The sequence below is a fragment of the Cydia splendana genome, chromosome 6, assembly GCF_910591565.1.
Source record: "Cydia splendana chromosome 6, ilCydSple1.2, whole genome shotgun sequence".
Lineage (NCBI taxonomy): Eukaryota > Metazoa > Arthropoda > Insecta > Lepidoptera > Tortricidae > Cydia > Cydia splendana.
In genome coordinates this window covers 21,875,334-21,883,297 of record NC_085965.1, presented here as the reverse complement: position 1 = coordinate 21,883,297, position 7,964 = coordinate 21,875,334, and the positions used below count along the sequence as shown (strand labels likewise).

Here is a 7,964-nt window from a genome sequence, read left to right as displayed (position 1 = left end):
ACGACGTAACTATTAGTATTTATTCAAAAACTGATAACGTACTTAAATAATCATTTCTTAAACTAGGGGCTGAAAACGTTCAAATTTTCATTTTCTCTTTTTGAACCTAAAATAAATGAGTTTTCTTAGGAGTCTTTTTCAAATTTTGCAGTGAGAAGGGTCGTTTCGGTTCTCAATTTTGCAGTAAACAAGAATCATTTGGTACATGAATGATTACAATTCAACTCACCATATCTTGTACGAGGGGCTGACATGCTTGAAAATCGAAGATTCATTTTAAAAAATTGATAAAAAACCTTCCGAGTTTTCTTCATTTTTTTATCGCAAATTGGACTTATATTTTGCCCCAAAAATAATATTTTATCAAATTGTAACTTTATGTTTACTCATAAAAAAAATCATAACTATAGGACCTACCTAGCCGTAAATCTATATTTTTTTAAAGACGTATAAATCACGCTGCACCGACACCGCGCGCTCAGTCTCCGCCGAGTGCGCTTAGGGGACGGACCTGTGCTCGACCGTCAGGCGTTCGTTGCTTTCGTAACCATCGAGAGAGTTCCGAGAAGTGCTGTATACTATGATTAGAAAATCTTGATCCAAGGGTGTACATTTTTTACACCATATTTAATTTTAACAACCGACTCTCGCTTATGTGATAGATTTTCAGTGTTACTTGAATTCTGGTTAGGGTTTGCATTTTTATTATACCCGGACGACCTGGATGATGTCCAGGTTCTCATGATGGAGTCAGGAATGGTCACCGAACTCCTAATCTACTCATCATAACTCCATCGTGTTTGGGCTCAATAGATTTTCCTTGACGAACACCATCGATCTAGATGAGGTCCAGGTTCTCATGATGGAGTCAGGAGTTGGTCACTAGAACTCCTAATCTACTCATTAACACTCCATCGTGTTTGGGTTCAAATGATTTGCCCTGACGAGCACCATCTATCTAGATAAGGTCCAGGGTCATGAGACCCTTCTGGTGACCAACTTCTGACTCCATCATGAGATGGTCACCAGAAGTCCTAATTTACTCATCATAAGTCCATCGTGTTTGGGCTCAATCGATTTGCCTCGACGAGCACCATCTATCTAGATGAGGTCCAGGGTCATGAGACCCTTCTGGTGACCAACTCCTGACTCCATCATGAGATGGTCACCAGATGTTCTAATCTACTCATAATAACTCCATCGTGTTTGGGCTCAATAGATTTGCCCCGACGAGCACCATCGATCTAGATGAAGTCCAGGTTCTCATGATGGAGTCAGTAATGGTCACCGAACTCCTAATCTACTCATCATAACTCCATCCTGTTTGGGCTCAATAGATTTTCCTTGACGAACACCATCGATCTAGATGAGGTCCAGGTTCTCATGATGGAGTCAGGAGTTGGTCACCAGAACTCCTAATCTACTCATTATCACTCCATCGTGTTTGGGCTCAATCGATTTGCCTCGACGAGCACCATCTATCTAGATGAGGTCCAGGGTCATGAGACCCTTCTGGTGACCAGCTCCTGACTCCATCATGAGATGGTCACCAGATGTTCTAATCTACTCATCATAACTCCATCGTGTTTGGGCTCAATAGATTTGCCCCGACGAGCACCATCGATCTAGATGAAGTCCAGGTTCTCATGATGGAGTCAGGAGTTGGTCACCAGAAATCCTAATCTACTCATTATCACTCTATCGTGATTGGGCTCATTAGATTTGCCCTGACGAGCACCATCTATCTAGATGAGGTCCAGAGTCATGAGACTCTTCTGGTGACCAACTCCTGACTCCATTACGAGATGGGGTCAGGAGTTGGTCCCCAGAAGTCCTAATCTATTCATCATAACTCCATCGTGTTTGGGATCAATAGATTTGCCCCGACAAGCACCATCCATCTAGAATCTAGATGAAGTCCAGGTTTTCATGATGGAGTCAGGAGTTGGTCACCAGAACTCCTAATCTACTCATCATAACTCCATCGTGTTTGGGCTCAATAGATTTTCCTTGACGAGCACTATCGATCTAGATGCGGTTGATAGATTATTAATATTATTTTATTTTACATACATACTTACAAATAAAGCTTCATTTGCTTCCCACAAGGATCAAGTAAACCTTATAAATCAACTTCGTTCTAAATAAAAACCGGCCAAGTGCGAGTCGGACTCGCACACGAAGGGTTCCGTACCATTATCTATAAAAACGGTCACCCATCCAAGTACTGACCCCGCCCGAGCCCGACGTTGCTTAACTTCTGTCAAAAATCACGTTTACAACAGTATGGGAGCCCCACTTATATCTTTATTTTATTCTGTTTTAGTATTTGTTGTTATAGCGGCAACAGAAATACATCATCTGTGAAAATTTCAACTGTCTATCTATCTAGCTATCTCGATTCGTGAGATACAGCCTGGTGATTGACGGACGGACGGACGGACGGACAGCGGAGTCTTAGTAATAGGGTCCCGTTTTACCCTTTGGGTACGGAACCCTAAAAACGGAGATACTTCTGTTTTAGACATAAAATCGAACTTCAGAGAGTTCAGTAGTTGTTACTTGCAGGTACTCTCGAATTTATTGTCATTATACAGGGTGGCCATAAAATAAGTGCTTTTCCGCTGCTGGCAAGAAAATGGTTGCTGGAAAAAAAATTACCCTCCCATAGAAAATGGACTAGACAAAATGTATGAAACAGCCAAATTTTTTTTTCGCGATTTCGGGGTTGGTCCCATCGCGGTTCGCGGTTGCTCAGTTCAGTATAATCCCTAAACCTCCCTGGCAACGGGAATGCACTTATTTTTGGCCACCCTGTATATATTATTATTTAATATAACCTTATCTTTAAAACATTTAATTATTCAACTTCCTTGGTGAACTGACTTGAATAAGTTACTTGACTTCGTGGATGAACTTGTCACAATAATTCCATGACATACAGAGGTAAACAATCATTATTATTTACTCGTCGTTGGTTATATATTATCTCATCACATATACTCTATTGACTACTACCATGCTTATAAAATAAAATACAGAGTGCCAATATAACGTTAAAATAAATTTACTTGCAAATTAAATTGAAAAGTATCAAAATTATTCTTGTCTGCGTTGAAACGCGCTTAGCTTTGCCGGCGCTCGCGTACCGAGCGCTAACGCCATCTATCGAGTGTTATTTCGCAAAATCGGTGAACGCTCTAAGGAATAAGGGCTCTTAATGTTTAAATATATCACGACAAAATCTAAACCATTTGAGTAAATGAGTATTATTAAAATTTTGATATCACATTCATACGTGACTGAACTTACTAAACTCGACTAGGTTTTGGCGTGAATAATATTTGAAAATATGTATGCAAAAAGCTAATCCATTTCAGTGACTACTTTTTACCGAAACGGTATAGATATTGTCAAGTAATATGCATAAACAAAAGCTCACGTATTAGAATCTGAGTCGTGACTGAAATAGTATAGCTTTTGTAAATTCGCGGCCCGGACACAGCCCGGTCTAACGTGAGTCACCCTTTACGAGTACATAAAATAACCGGGCTTCACTATTTCCTCTTAAAATATGTATTAGGTATGAAAAATATTATTGAACCGCTTAATTTGAATGATGGTCAACATTTAACGTAGTAATCAGAATCCTATTTGCACAAATGTTCAAATAGCGAATAATTACCAAATCGCACAAGCTAAATAAATACAAAATCCTAAACCTCGATATTTACTCTGAATTCTAACATTTATAAATGCCTGAAGTCGTATAAACGCTGTTATGAATGCTTTTATACGACCATTTGGTTTTGAACGGGCTGTATGAAAAGCTTGCTATTATTTTGGGAATCAAAAAGATTATGCAAATAATGGTCGGTTTCGTTGAAATTAATTTCGGAGCCAAATAATAATAAATTACTCTCCGCGGAACAGAGATGTAATCGCCGGATTAATGTATCTTCCCAAATAATGTTACTTACGGTCATGCAATGTATCTCTTTACGGTTTAATTAAGGATTGATATGAAAAACATTTTTGGAAAATCTTACTTGGATCTACCCAGCACAAAGATAATTCTAAGCTTGAATTTAACTATTAATATTATGCGATGTATAGATTTTTAGTGAGATCATTGAATATGTTTTATACACCTGTACTTAATCGCAACTACATAAATATTCTTGGTAAGTAATCTGTCTGTCAATACGAAATCATTTTGTCAAAGCTGAAACTGAGGTGACTCACGCTACCACTGTCCGGGGCCGGGCCGGGGCCGGGCCGGGGCCGGGCCGGGGCGCCCGACATTTCAGTTTTCTATAGGTAGAAAGCATCACGTGATCACCGGTCACCTGACATAGAAAAAGAAGTGTCGAGCGCTCCGGCTCGGGTCCGGACCGTAGAAGCGTGAGTTAGCTTTATATTATTTTTTATTATTATTTGGAAGTAGTTCCTAGGTAAGGTACCTACCTGCTTTTGACAATATATACCGTAAACGTAAACTCTAGGTAACTAAGGTCGACAAAATTGGTGAAACACATTTTATAATGCAGTTACTGAAACTGGGTCGAGCGAAACAAAGTTGTGACCAAAAAAGCGACCAAACAACGTGTGTCGCAAAACTTTGTTGGAAATATTTTAAAACGACACTGCATTGTATAACCATTGGGCGAGTGAGTCGGTCACTTTCGAGCTAGATCACGTTCTGAGGACGTCATTTTCTGAGGATGTCACTATCGATGTAAGCAGGTCACTTTCTGAGGACTCCACTTTCTAAAAGACGTCACTTTCGGTGTAGGTCACTTTCTGAGAACGTCACTTTCGATATACATCACTTTATGAGAAGGCGAGCTGTTGTAATGACCCCACGGACCCGAGTGCTCCCGAGAGTCGGACAGGGTGTCCGTCTCCGGCGTGTCTTTTTCGGTCGCAGTGAAACCCTTAGAGGAACCGCAGGACTCTCAGCTCTAGGCTGCTTTATTGGCCGTCTATGTCTAGAGAGGAGTCATTATTACTTATCAAAAATTGTTTTCGATGTGATCCATACCACAAAAATAACCCGCTTACTACAGCTTTCCATATTTAAGTGCTATCCCCATTATATTATGTAAAGTGGCAACCCTAGTTGCTAAATTATATTCGGCTCCGAAACACGAGCATGAATTCAAACGAAAGCCTTAAATTTTCTATTATCTGTATTCAGTACCTGCATTGGGTACAAATGCAGTATCAAATTTTGCAGTTACCGGTAGGGTTGGGAGATATTGATATACCGGTGGTTAGTGAAACGAAACCGTGGTAAAAGCAGGGTTAAGAAATTTGAGCGTTCGGGCATTTTCGGCTCCGTTCGGCTCAGCATTGCTCCGAGCAATTATTAGGATTGGCACAACTTGACGTCCCTTTGCGTGTACGACCACAGATAATACCCTGGATTTTGACAACCCTAAATAGCCGAAAGGGGTAGTACCATACATAAGAAAGGGACATCATGATTCGTCCCTGAATCGCTGTCAAACTTCGGTTTTGTAGGAAGTTTCTTTTCTGTACGGTAGTACTATTACTTATTCTGTGGTAAAAGTTATCCACGATTAGAGTCAGCCTAAGCTAACATTACACCAAATTGAAAAGAATAAAAAGAGAGAGCGATTCGCGATTTCGGCATTGGCCCCAAATACAAGTTGTTCAGTATGATTTATAAAGTCACTACGCAGAGTATGAACGCGAACGGTGGTTAAAATGTGTATGTATTGTACCTACTCACAAGGCATTGACTGTTCACAGAATTTATAATATTGTAATCTATGTGATTGTTTAAAAACGGTTTTCATAAAAAGAAACTGTTTTTCGAAACGGTAACGGAAACAAGCTCACCTCTAATTCAGGGACGCGATGCACGGAATACCTACACGGACATGCTATGTTTTATTTAACGGTGCTTTTTAATTGAGAATAACTTATTAAAGTAAACGTACTAGTTCTCGACATGCTAATGCCCAATAGATGGCACCTTGCTGCTGTCACCTCTATTGACAATGACTTAAGTTTCAAGATGACATGTACTGGGACCGCGTCGAGCACCAGTACGTTTACCTTATTTATCGTATGGCTTTAAGTTCTCTACTTACATTTTTAACAATATCAGACTTAAGGATGACTCGAGGCGTCCGACATGTCATTTTATATGACGGCTGATCGGTGATCACTTGGTGCTTTCCATAGAAAACGATGCCCGCCGGAAGCTCCGGCCCGGCCCGACCCCGGCCCGGTCTAACGTGAGTCATCCTTTAAGGTATGCGACGGTATTGGATATGGATGGGACGATGGGTTTTAAGGTCTAAGTTTCCCGCTACACTTGGTGATGGGGCACCCAAAAACAATGTGGTGTACCGTCTGATATCAATAGCTGTTGTTGATATGTGTAAGATGTCCCCTAATATTTATTTTATTTACTTTAATCTCATTTGTGTAAAGTTTTTAGCACCCAGCTTCGTTTAGGACAGAAAATATCTAGGTAGTATTAAAAGCTGCTTAAGGATGACTCACGTTAGACCGGGCCGTGTCTGGCCCGGAGCTTCCGGGGCTTCGGTTTCTATGGAATGATGCTTTCCGTGATCACCTGTCATCTGTAATAGAAAAGCAAGCGCCGGAAACTCCGGCCCGGACACGGCCCGGTCGGCCCGGTCTATCGTGAGTCATCCTTTAAACCACCACATTGTTATATTCCAATATCGTTTATGTATTTAAATATTCTTTTGTAACCGCGCCTCGTTTGGTATTCAAATTGTATTTTGTTATTAAAATTATAACAGCTTTTGCTTTGTTTTGCAAGAAATTAGTGTATTTTTGCATATCTTTAAAAGCCCACGCCTAATCCATTTACATTCAGGGAAGTTTTAATTAATTTCGAACGGGACCTTAAAAAGGAATTTATGAAACCGACAAAAAGGTTTCCGTTGCTTGTCTTACTCTTTATGTCTTTATGAATTTTGTAATGAATATAATAAACAGGTATTGGTAAAGAATGTCATGTTTTCTGAGGTTAATATAAACATACAAACAATTTTGGATTTCACGGGCCTATAAATCCCGGTCTTTTGATAGGCTTGCGTGGGGACATAGATCCAACGCGTAGAGGTCCCTTGGAGAGCTTTAATGTCATGTAGCACGCCTGCTGGAACCCGTTCACAGGCGCAAAAAGATATAATTTGTGTACCTCAATAAATATGATGTTAACTAGGTAAACAAACCATTTTGAGTTCATTTTGGGACCTAAAACAATAAAAAATTGACAAATCTGCCCCACCTTCTACCTATTAGGGCCACTTGCACCATCCCACTAACCCGGGGTTAACCGGTTAAACCGTTAACCCAGTGTCAAATTGTACTGGTAACCATGGTAACTCCAGGTTTATCCGGTTAACCCCGGGGTTAGTGAATGGTGCAAGTGGCCCTTAGTGTTTATACAGGCATCAGAACAACATAAAATAAAATACATGACCCTGAAATTTCGAAAAGTAGTGCCACCGACAGCTCAATAAGGAACTGTAGGACGATTATTACAGCTTAATAATTTCTGATTTTTTAATTAATCGCCTTACAAACTACGTCATTTTATCCTTTAGAAATATATTGTCCTTCACGAACTACAGTGCTAAAAAGAAAAAATATATACACCGTGTTTTTATTGAATTCCGTTAACTTCGGGGTATGGTTAAGTACGTTTAAGAGAACTACATGGCATAGTTAATAAATAAAAAAAAATTTTAAACAAAAATTAAAAGTAATTAAATGAAGCATATATAGCGTTGTTGTAACACCGGCATTACATTTAACTCAACCAAACAATTGAAATCTGTGACATATCAATGTCATTTCGAACATCGATCGACCGAGATTGTACTTAAGTTTAGTAGCAAATGTATGAACTCATTCTAAACACTAATCAATATGTAAACCGGCCCTAAGGC

At 39.7% G+C, this 7,964-nt stretch overlaps 1 long non-coding RNA gene across 1 annotated transcript; it reads left to right on the top strand.

The window, feature by feature from the left end:
• Positions 1-318: 318 nt before the first annotated feature.
• Positions 319-1,714, top strand: LOC134791792 (uncharacterized). Its single transcript, XR_010144315.1, has 2 exons — positions 319-1,110; positions 1,372-1,714. It is a non-coding gene; the product is annotated as an uncharacterized LOC134791792 (long non-coding RNA).
• The last annotated feature ends 6,250 nt before the right edge of the window (positions 1,715-7,964 follow it).